Source organism: Cyclopterus lumpus, chromosome 24, assembly GCF_009769545.1.
Source record: "Cyclopterus lumpus isolate fCycLum1 chromosome 24, fCycLum1.pri, whole genome shotgun sequence".
Classification (NCBI taxonomy): domain Eukaryota; kingdom Metazoa; phylum Chordata; class Actinopteri; order Perciformes; family Cyclopteridae; genus Cyclopterus; species Cyclopterus lumpus.
Window position 1 is genome coordinate 1,913,462 of NC_046989.1, and position 13,419 is coordinate 1,926,880.

The window sequence follows — 13,419 nt, forward strand, 5'->3', positions numbered from 1 at the left end:
CAACACAACGTAACAACACAACATAACAACACAACGTAACAACACAACATAACAACACAACGTAACAACACAATGTAACAACACAACATAACAACACAATGTAACAACACAACATAACAACACAACGTAACAACACAACGTAACAACACAACATACCAACACAACGTAACAACACAATGTAACAACACAACATAACAACACAACGTAACAACACAACGTAACAACACAATGTAACAACACAACGTAACAACACAACGTAAAAACACAACATACCAACACAACGTAACAACACAACAACACAACATAACAACACAACGTAACAACACAACATAACAACACAACGTAACAACACAACATAACAACACAACGTAACAACACAATGTAACAACACAACATAACAACACAATGTAACAACACAACATAACAACACAACATAACAACACAACGTAACAACACAATGTAACAACACAACATAACAACACAACGTAACAACACAACGTAACAACACAACATACCAACACAACGTAACAACACAACATAACAACATAACAACACAACGTAACAACACAACGTAACAACATAACAACACAACGTAACAACAAAACAACACAACATAACAACACAACGTAACAACACAATGTAACAACACAACATAACAACACAATGTAACAACACAACATAACAACACAACATAACAACACAACGTAACAACACAATGTAACAACACAACATAACAACACAACGTAACAACACAACGTAACAACACAACATACCAACACAACGTAACAACACAACATAACAACATAACAACACAACGTAACAACACAACAACAAAACAACACATCAACACAACAACATAACAACGTAACAACACAACGTAACAACATAACAACATAACATAACAACACAACATAACAACACAATGTAACAACACAACATAACAACACAACGTAACAACACAACAACAAAACAACACATCAACACAACAACATAACAACGTAACAACATAACAACATAACATAACAACAAAATGTAAGAACACAACATAACAGCACAACATAACAACACAACATCACAACACAATGTAACAACATAACAACACAACGTAACAACATAACAACACAACGTAACAACATAACAACATAACATAACAACACAATGTAAGAACACAACATAACAGCACAACATAACAACACAACATCACAACACAATGTAACAACATAACAACACAATGTAACAACACAACGTAACAACACAACAACACAACATAACAACACAACGTAACAACACAACAACACAACATAACAACACAACGTAACAACACAATGTAACAACACAACAACAAAACAACACATCAACACAACAACATAACAACGTAACAACACAACGTAACAACATAACAACATAACATAACAACACAATGTAACAACACAACATAACAACACAACGTAACAACTTAACAACACAACAACGAAATAACACATCAACACAACAACATAACAACGTAACAACACAACGTAACAACATAACAACACAACGTAACAACATAACAACACAACATAACAACACAACGAAACAACATAACAACACAACGTAACAACACAACGTAACAACATAACATAACAACACAACATAACAACACAACATAACAACACAACGTAACAACATAACAACACAACGTAACAACACAACGTAACAACATAACAACACAACATAACAACACAACGAAACAACATAACAACACAACGTAACAACACAACGTAACAACATAACAACATAACATAACAACACAACATAACAACACAACGTAACAACATAACAACACAACGTAACAACACAACGTAAATAAATAACAACCGCCCTGAGTGTGTATCGTTTCATAGAGGACATGAACATCGGTCTCCTGGGTGAAAATCCTCCTTTCAGTCGACTTTGTAATTCTTTTCTCGCAATTTCAGAATAATTACAGACGATTTCTTTGAGGTGAACTAAAAGTTTAGTAAAGGGCCACACAATCATAATATCATATCATCAATTAATAAACTCGCTAAAGAAGAAAAGAATCTGTCCGTGTGTGTGTGTGTGTGTGTGTGTGTGTGTGTGTGTGTGTGTGTGTGTGTGTGTGTGTGTGCGCCGTGGCTTCAGGGCTGAACACTCACGTCTAAAACAACGGAATGTTTTCATTAGTGTCTCATGTTTCTTTAATCTTTCCTTCTGAGTGATTGTGGTGCGTCTGTCTTTGTTGGCATGTGACGTGGTTACCTTTTGATTGATTGTGTTCATAAACTACAGCGTACTCCTAGAGGTTGGAATATGTCACCGTTTCCTGCCTCTGGGGAACATTCATGGCATCATGCTGCGAGAATCTTGAATGTTTAGCTCGCATGTTGCCCCTCCTCCCTCGCTTCGTTTCTTTATCTCTTCGCTCAGCCCCGACTCCGTTTAGCACATCAAGCGCCGCCGGCAGATAAAAGTCGCTCCATCAAGGCGCGTTCTCAGGCGGACGCCACGTGCAATATCTTGACATTTACAGTCCGGCATCTCAGGCGCGCTGCAATCACACGGTCGGCCCCGCTCGCCGAGTGGAGCCGGGCTGATAAGCCGGCAGAGCGGGTCTTTATGCCCGGCTAAGAGCTGTGAAGGACCGGGCGGCCGCCATTGTGGAGCCGTGCTGAATCAGCCGTGAGATATCTGAACCTCAAACAGCCGAGGAAATTGCTCTCTGAAGCTGTAAAAGCTCCATTTCAAGAGCGATGGTTGGAAAAAGCCAATATGCAATTGATTTTTTTTACCCTCCACATCATGACAAAAATGAAGTATCGGGTTGGAGGAGTGAGGCTGAAACGCACAATACAGGCCGGGGGGTCCGATGTGTCTCTTCTGGCCACTCAAAGAGACTTGTGTCAACCAGGAAGAGACTCAAAATGACCACAAAGAAACACAAGACAACCACAACGACACACAAAAGACTACAAAGAGACTCAAAATGACCACAAAGAAACACAAGACAACCACAACGACACACAAAAGACTACAAAGAGACTCAAAATGACCACAAAGAAACACAAGACAACCACAACGACACACAAAAGACTACAAAGAGACTCAAAATGACCACAAAGAAACACAAGACAACCACAACGACACACAAAAGACTACAAAGAGACTCAAAATGACCACAAAAGTATGTGAAGCGTCTCCCTATAGACACACAGACTCAAGCAGAGGAGGAAATTGCTCTCTGAAGCTGTAAAAGCTCGATTTCAAGAGTGGTAGTTGAAAAGAAAAGCCAATATGCAATTGATTTCTTTTCTTTCTCCCTCCCTCCGCTACGCAATGACACAAAATGAAGTTTCAGCGTGGAGGTGTGAGAATGAAGCGCTCACACACATCCAGGCCTCGCTGAGGACTCATCTGACACGGCGAATGTTTCTCTGGTCTCTCGAGCAGCGCCGAGTAAACACTGTCGCCGAGTATCTCCAACCTCCAACCTCCAATCACACGTCGGAGGTGGAGTTGTGACTGCAGATTTTAAACTGAGATGCATTTCATCACGAGAGCCGTCGGATTTATGGTGCCATAAAAACATACATCACCAGATGCAATACATTCTGACCAGATGGCACATCTTCTTCCTAGCTCGGTGAATTAGTGAGATAATTATCTTTTATTCCTCTGGTTTTCGATGCAGTTACATGTGTTTATTTATACTAGAGATGTCGTCTATTTACATCCACAGCCTGCTGGTTATGATGCAAACAGTACGATGTCTCACTACATCGTACTTTACAGGACAAATGAAGATTAAAGGAGCTGCACACACACTGTAATGATACATACATACATATATATATATATATATATATATATATATATATATATATATATATATATATATATGTATATATATATATATGTATATTATAATAAAGACAAAACAAGGACCGGACTCTTTACAGACAGAAAGGGAAATGTCAGAACCAATGTCCTCCGTCTAGCAAAAAGACACAAAAAAACTACAAACACACAGAAAACTACAAAGGGAAATACAGTTTCTAAAAAGAGACACAAAAAGACTACAAACACAAAACAGCTGCAAAGAGACACAAAGAAATTCTAAACAACTAAGAAAAGGGTCAAAACAACAACAACAAAACACAAAGAGATACAAAGATACACAAAAAGATACAAAGAGACACAAAGAGATATAAAGAGATACAAAGAGACACAAAGAGATGCAAAGAGACACAAAGAGATGCAAAAAGACACAAAGAGATACAAAGAGACACAAAGAGACACAAAGAGATGCAAAGAGACACAAAGAGATGCAAAAAGACACAAAGAGATACAAAGAGACACAAAGAGACACAAAGAGATACAAAGAGACACAAAGAAACACAAAGAAATACAAAGAGACACAAAGAGACACAAAGAGATACAAAGAGACACAAAGAGACACAAAGAGACACAAAGAGATATAAAAAGATACAAAGAGATACAAAGATACACAAGGAAACACAAAGAGATGCAAAGAGACACAAGGAGACACAAAGAGATACAAAGAGATACAAAGATACACAAAAAGATACAAAGAGACACAAAGAAACACAAAGAAATACAAAGAGACACAAAGAGACACAAAGAGATACAAAGAGATACAAAGATACACAAAAAGATACAAAGAGACACAAAGAAACACAAAGAAATACAAAGAGACACAAAGAGACACAAAGAGATACAAAGAGACACAAAGAGATACAAAGAGATGCAAAGAGACACACAGACACACAAAGAGACACAAAGAAATACAAAGAGACACAAAGAGACACAAAGAGATACAAAGAGATACAAAGATACACAAAAAGATACAAAGAGACACAAAGAAACACAAAGAAATACAAAGAGACACAAAGAGATACAAAGAGACACAAAGAGACACAAAGAGATACAAAGAGATACAAAGAGATGCAAAGAGACACACAGACACACAAAGAGACACAAAGAAATACAAAGAGACACAAAGAGACACAAAGAGATACAAAGAGATACAAAGATACACAAAAAGATACAAAGAGACACAAAGAAACACAAAGAAATACAAAGAGACACAAAGAGACACACAGACACACAAAGAGACACAAAGAAATACAAAGAGACACAAAGAGATACAAAGAGACACAAAGAGACACAAAGAGATACAAAGAGACAAAGAGATACAAAGATACACAAGGAGACACAAAGAGACACAAAGAGATGCAAAGAGACACAAAGAGACACAAAGAAACACAAAGAAATACAAAGAGACACAAAGAAATACAAAGAGACACAAAGAGATACAAAGATACACAAGGAGACACAAAGAGATGCATAGAGACACAAAGAGATGCAAAGAAACACAAAGAGATACAAAGAGACACAAAGAGACACAAAGAGATACAAAGAGACACAAAGAGACACAAGGAGACACAAAGAGATACAAAGAGACAAAGAGATACAAAGAGACACAAAGAGAGACACAGAGACACAAAGAGACACAAAGAGATGCAAAGAGACACAAAGAGATGCAAAGAGACACAAAGAGACACAAAGAAACACAAAGAAATACAAAGAGACACAAAGAGACACAAAGAGACACAAAGAGATATAAAAAGATACAAAGAGATACAAAGAGACACAAAGAGATATAAAAAGATACAAAGAGATACAAAGAGACACAAAGAGACACAAAGAGACACAAAGAGATACAAAGAGACACAAGGAGACACAAAGAGATACAAAGAGACACAAAGAGACACAAAGAGACACAAAGAGATACAAAGAGACACAAAGAGACACAAAGAGATACAAAGAGACACACAAAGAGACACAAAGAGATACAAAGAGACACAAAGAGACACAAAGAGACACACAGACACACAAAGAGACACAAAGAGATGCAAAAAGCTTTCAAGACACAAATGTCTGAACTCATTTTCCTTCTATTCTTGGTCATAACGTTCCTGCTGCGGCTGTAGTTTCTTCTTCTTTGTGTCGTCGAATATGAAGCGGCTTCATATTCTGCACACATTGTTAGGGAATAAGATGAAAGAAAATGTAAAGTTAAGGTGACTGAAGCTTTGGGAAGTGTACGGGGCGTGAGCTGGATCTTCCAGGGTTCACTGGGCCGCAGGCCGAGCGAGAGCACATCGACGGGTGGAAAAGCACAAAGTGGATCGATCACAAGGACTCGGTAGGAAATGATGACGCAGACAGGAAGTCGATAGCTCGACGGACTGTGAAGCTTATCGCCGAAGTCCAAAGAAGTCTTGTCAGCAGGCATGTCGCTTCACATCACAGCCAAAGTGACAGGGCCCAAAGTGACAGGGCCCAACGTGACAGGGGCCCAAAGTGACAGGGGCCCAAAGTAATAGGGGCCCAAAGTGACAGGGCCCAACGTGACAGGGGCCAAAGTGACAGGGCCCAAAGTAATAGGGGCCCAAAGTGACAGGGCCCAAAGTGACAGGGGCCCAAAGTGACAGGGGCCCAAAGTAATAGCGGCCCAAAGTGACAGGGCCCAACGTGACAGGGGCCCAAAGTGACAGGGCCCAAAGTAATAGGGGCCCAAAGTGACAGGGGCCCAAAGTAACAGGGGCCCAAAGTGACAGGGGCCCAAAGTGACAGGGCCCAAAGAAATAGGGGCCCAAAGTGACAGGGCCCAAAGTGACAGGGGCCCAAAGTGACAGGGCCCAAAGTGACAGGGGCCCAAAGTGACAGGGCCCAAAGTGACAGGGGCCCAAAGTGACAGGGGCCCAAAGTGACAGGGGCCCAAAGTAACAGGGGCCCAAAGTGACAGGGGCCCAAAGTGACAGGGGCCCAAAGTGACAGGGGCCCAAAGTGACAGGGGCCCAAAGTGACAGGGCCCAAAGTGACAGGGGCCCAAAGTGACAGGGCCCAAAGTGACAGGGGCCCAAAGTGACAGGGGCCCAAAGTGACAGGGCCCAAAGTGATCCACAAAACCCAGATGATGATGAAAGATGACGGCGTTATGTTTCATTCTTCTTCTGCGGTTCATTTTAATGTGCTTCAGTTCTCGCCTCACTTTGAATTATCTGCAATAATTCTGTAACATCTGGTGATTAAAATAAAATAAAGTAACAAGTTCCTCATTGATTAAGATCCCCCAGAGTGAATCAATATTCATGAGCAGAGAAATATTTCCCGATGAAGTCTCTAAATTATCTCCAGATCTAAATTATCTCCTTTACGACTGTGAATAAAAACAAAAGAATCTGGACGTGAAGATTCAGAAGGAATTCTTTTGTTTTGGTTTTCTTTTTCATCAATTCTGCTCAAACGAACCGACGTGATTGGTCACACTGGGGAGTGTCTTCCACTTTGCTCTGCAGCGGCCAATCGGATCGATGGCGTGAGGAGTGAGGCGAGTCCCCCCCCCTCAGGTCCAGAAAAGGGTTCAGGACCTGAGGGGGTCTGACAACCCCCCAGGTCCAATCTGAATCTACATTAAAGGTATGAGTATGTCATTGTTTGATCAATAAGGCTCTTTAAATTGTTTTAAAACAAATAATAAAAACATTTTTCTAACAAATGATTGAAGGAATAGTTTGACACGAGTAAAGTAGGTCGATCCAGTGAATATGACGCTACTGCTATTAGCTTAGCTTAGCATACAAACAGGAAACATGGGTAAACAGCTGACTAGCTTCCACCTCCTAGCTCCTTTCCGCCTGCTACCAGCCTTTATGCTAAGCTAGGCTAAGCACATGCTGCTTGTGGCTTCATATGTATTGATCCTCTCATCCTTCAAGGCCCTCACTTCTCCCAGAGGAGCTGCGTCCTGATTGGTCCTCGCTGGCTGCAGCAGCAACAGGTGATCGTGTTCCCTCAGTGCTGCACAAAGACATAAACTCACATGAAATATGAATCTACAGTACGATCATGTTTTTATCCCTTATTTCTGATACGAATCACGTTGAGGAGGTTTATAACGCTTCATAATGATAACAGACTTTATTAGTCTTCATGCAGACTCGCATTCTCTAAAGGAAAAGTAAATGCATGAATAAATAATTATGACATTTCGTTCTTCTTTCAGACTAGTGGAAAGAAAATATATATTTTATTTTTTATTTTACTTTGTCTGTTTGCATCTGTTTGCTTCTGTAGACCAAAGGTTACTGTTAGATAATATCTCATTTGCATAGTTAAACATAACAAAATTTGTATTACAATAAATACAAAAGTCTTCAACATGTGAATCTCCGTGAGTTTGTTCTCAGACTCTGATCCAGAAATCTCCTTCAGCAGCTCTTACATGCATCAAACTTTACACGTTCATTCATAAATATATTATGTAGCTTTATGCAGAGGGGTTAGTTCACACAGCATTCAGAGCCTCATTTATACATTTATTAATATAAACTATATATTATGAAGCTTTATGCAGAGGGGTTAGTTCACACAGCATTCAGAGCCTCATTTATACATTTATTAATATAAACTATATATTATGTAGCTTTATGCAGAGGGGTTAGTTCACACAGCATTCAGAGCCTCATTTATACATTTATTAATATAAACTATATATTATGAAGCTTTATGCAGAGGGGTTTGTTCACACAGCATTCAGAGACTCATTTATACATTTATTAATATAAACTATATATTATGAAGCTTTATGCAGAGGGGTTAGTTCACACAGCATTCAGAGACTCATTTATACATTTATTAATATAAACTATATATTATGAAGCTTTATGCAGAGGGGTTAGTTCACACAGCATTCAGAGCCTCATTTATACATTTATTAATATAAACTATATATTATGTAGCTTTATGCAGAGGGGTTAGTTCACACAGCATTCAGAGCCTCATTTATACATTTATTAATATAAACTATATATTATGAAGCTTTATGCAGAGGGGTTTGTTCACACAGCATTCAGAGACTCATTTATACATTTATTAATATAAACTATATATTATGAAGCTTTATGCAGAGGGGTTAGTTCACACAGCATTCAGAGACTCATTTATACATTTATTAATATAAACTATATATTATGAAGCTTTATGCAGAGGGGTTTGTTCACACAGCATTCAGAGACTCATTTATACATTTATTAATATAAACTATATATTATGAAGCTTTATGCAGAGGGGTTTGTTCACACAACATTCAGAGACTCATTTATACACATTTATTAATAAAAAACGTGATGAAAGTTCACAATTAGAGTCTCCCCTTAAGACTGTGTGTTCCAGGAGACTTTAGACCAAATCTCTCCTGATGCAAATAAAATGTCAGCTGTTTACCTCAATATTTAATAAAATAAACGCACAACGTTTGTGTGCTTTTGAGATCTGATTTCCTGTAACATGTGATTCGATTGGTGTCTCTAAGTTCCAGCATCTACTCATCTCAATAAAGTCATATCTCCAGACTTCCTGCCTCCTGCAGATTCTGAATTATTATTCTAATCATAACCGTGCTCGCGTTCATATCATGGCAGCTGTCACCGTAAGTAATGACCTACAATAAAATTAAAGTATTTTAATATGCTGCTGCTAACTTATTCTTTCTTAAGCAGACAATCTGCCTCCGGTGGCTTTAAACCTGAGGGATAAATACCCAGAGCGACAGTTGGGGGGGCGTTGTGAACCTGGAGGTTTAAAAGGGGACCTCGTGGTAGGAGGTCTAGGTTTTACCAGTTCTAAAACAAGACTAAAACAAGACTAAAACAAGACTAAGACAAGACTAAGGCAAGACTAAGACAAGACTAAGGCAAGACTAAGACAAGACTAAGACAAGACTAAAACAAGACTAAGACAAGACTAAGACAAGACTAAGACAAGACTAAGGCAAGACTAAGACAAGACTAAGACAAGACTAAAACAAGACTAAGACAAGACTAAGACAAGACTAAGACAAGACTAAGGCAAGACTAAGACAAGACTAAGACAAGACTAAGGCAAGACTAAGACAAGACTAAGGCAAGACTAAAACAAGACTAAGACAAGACTAAGACAAGACTAAGACAAGACTAAAACAAGACTAAGGCAAGACTAAGACAAGACTAAGACAAGACTAAGACAAGACTAAAACAAGACTAAGACAAGACTAAGACAAGACTAAGACAAGACTAAAACAAGACTAAGACAAGACTAAGGCAAGACTAAGACAAGACTAAGGCAAGACTAAAACAAGACTAAGACAAGACTAAGACAAGACTAAGACAAGACTAAAACAAGACTAAGGCAAGACTAAGACAAGACTAAGAAAAGACTAAGACAAGACTAAGACAAGACTAAAACAAGACTAAGACAAGACTAAGGCAAGACTAAGACAAGACTAAGACAAGACTAAGACAAGACTAAGAAAAGACTAAGACAAGACTAAAACAAGACTAAGGCAAGACTAAGACAAGACTAAGACAAGACTAAGACAAGACTAAGACAAGACTAAAACAAGACTAAGACAAGACTAAAACAAGACTAAGACAAGACTAAGACAAGACTAAAACAAGACTAAGACAAGACTAAGACAAGACTAAGACAAGACTAAGAAAAGACTAAGACAAGACTAAGACAAGACTAAGACAAGACTAAAACAAGACTAAGACAAGACTAAGGCAAGACTAAGACAAGACTAAGACAAGACTAAGAAAAGACTAAGACAAGACTAAGACAAGACTAAGACAAGACTAAGACAAGATGATAACGAGACTAAAAAAAGACAAGACGAAGTCTAAAATGAACAAGTACTTTTGCCACAGAACTAAATAATACAAAATAGTTCAAATAGACAAAATGAACAGCAGTTCTGATAAACAAAATAGTTTTCAGTTTTATCCAAAACGTTATTGAAATTAAACCATGTGAGATGTTCAGAAAGGAACTCTACGAGACCCTAATTCTTGTTTATCGAGCCAAGATGATCTGGAACCAGAGATTTAATCCTAAACAATGTTATTTTATATCATATGCGTTCATGTAATCATATTGTAAGGATCATTGGAAACCTGACTGTTTGTTTTGAGTCTGTGGTCTCTTTTATGTAAATTATTAAAGGTATTCTAGATGTACATTCAAAGTATTCTAGATGGTCTCTTTTATGTAAATTATTTATGTCTATTCTTCATCTTCTTTCAGCTGTTTAGTTTTCACGTCTGTTATTTATTCTTGTATTCTGCTGTGTTGGACAGGACTCCCAATGGGGCCATCCAAGAATCAAAATCAAATCAAAGAAAAAAAAAGTAAAAAGGATCAAGAGGTATAAAGTACCATGAAAGGCTTCCAGTACTCGAGGAATGAACTCTGACCTTCGGACCCATTTGGGTTCCCTTCTTTCCACCTGCAGATGTTCTCCGACACGTTCCCTTCAGTAAATCTTCGCGACACTTCCGTCCGTGTTCGTCGCTCAATCCCTCAGACGGCTTCCTGGTCCATTATCTATATTAGTGGTGATGAGGACACTGACTGAGGCACAGGAGGACAAGAAGTGACTGAACACACACCCACACACACACACTCGTGTATTCATTGTTGTCATGTTGTTGTTTCTTGAGATATTTGGAGTGTGTTTTTGTTTGTTTGGGAGTGGGATGTTTCTCGACCTCGCCTACACACTTCGTCATGTTTCTTTTTTCTCCCCGTCTTTTTGTCATTGTGCTTTTCTTCATCTATCAACAGTGGAGGAAGAATAAGTCAAAGGATTTGCATCAATGTGTTCTCAAGGTGCAAAAAATAAAAGCATGCAGGAGTTACAAGTACATTTACTCAAATACAATTAGAGATACTTTTTTATGCGTCTTCGACTTAATTAAGTTTTAAAGTAAAATATTGTACTTTTTCCACTATATTTATCTGAGCCATAAAACCTGATTGGGCGCCGTTATATGACCCACGTTACGTGAACGCCGTCACGTGACACCGTTACGCTGTTATATGACCCGCGTTACGTGAACGGCGTCACGTGGCGCCGTTACGCTGTTATATGACCCGCGTTACGTGAACGGCGTCACGTGGCGCCGTTACGCTGTTATATGACCCGCGTTACGTGAACGGCGTCACGTGGCACCGTTACGCTGTTATATGACCCGCGTTACGTGAACGGCATCACGTGACACCGTTACGCTGTTATATGACCCGCGTTACGTGAACGGCATCACGTGGCACCGTTACGCTGTTATATGACCCGCGTTACGTGAACGGCATCACGTGGAGCCGTTACGCTGTTATATGACCCGCGTTACGTGAACGGCGTCACGTGGCGCCGTTACGCTGTTATATGACCCGCGTTACGTGAACGGCGTCACGTGGCACCGTTACGCTGTTATATGACCCGCGTTACGTGAACGGCGTCACGTGGCGCCGTTACGCTGTTATATGACCCGCGTTACGTGAACGGCGTCACGTGACACCGTTACGCTGTTATATGACCCGCGTTACGTGAACGGCGTCACGTGACACCGTTACGCTGTTATATGACCCGCGTTACGTGAACGGCATCACGTGGCGCCGTTACGCTGTTATATGACCCGCGTTACGTGAACGGCATCACGTGGAGCCGTTACGCTGTTATATGACCCGCGTTACGTGAACGGCATCACGTGGAGCCGTTACGCTGTTATATGACCCGCGTTACGTGAACGGCATCACGTGACACCGTTACGCTGTTATATGACCCGCGTTACGTGAACGGCATCACGTGGAGCCGTTACGCTGTTATATGACCCGCGTTACGTGAACGGCATCACGTGGAGCCGTTACGCTGTTATATGACCCGCGTTACGTAAACGGCATCACGTGGAGCCGTTACGCTGTTATATGACCCGCGTTACGTGAACGGCATCACGTGGAGCCGTTACGCTGTTATATGACCCGCGTTACGTGAACGGCATCACGTGACACCGTTACGCTGTTATATGACCCGCGTTACGTGAACGGCATCACGTGGAGCCGTTACGCTGTTATATGACCCGCGTTACGTGAACGGCATCACGTGGCGCCGTTACGCTGTTATATGACCCGCGTTACGCTGTTATATGACCCGCGTTACGTGAACGGCGTCACGTGACCCGCGTTACGCTGTTATATGACCCGCGTTACGTGAACGGCGTCACGTGACCCGCGTTACGCTGTTATATGACCCGCGTTACGTGAACGGCATCACGTGGAGCCGTTACGCTGTTATATGACCCGCGTTACGTGAACGGCGTCACGGGGCGCCGTTACGCTGTTATATGACCCGCGTTACGTGAACGCCGTCACGTGGCACCGTTACGCTGTTATATGACCCGCGTTACGTGAACGGCGTCACGTGGCACCGTTACGCTGTTATATGACCCGCGTTACGTGAACGGCGTCACGTGGCACCGTTACGCTGTTATATGACCCGCGTTACGTGAACGGCATCACGTG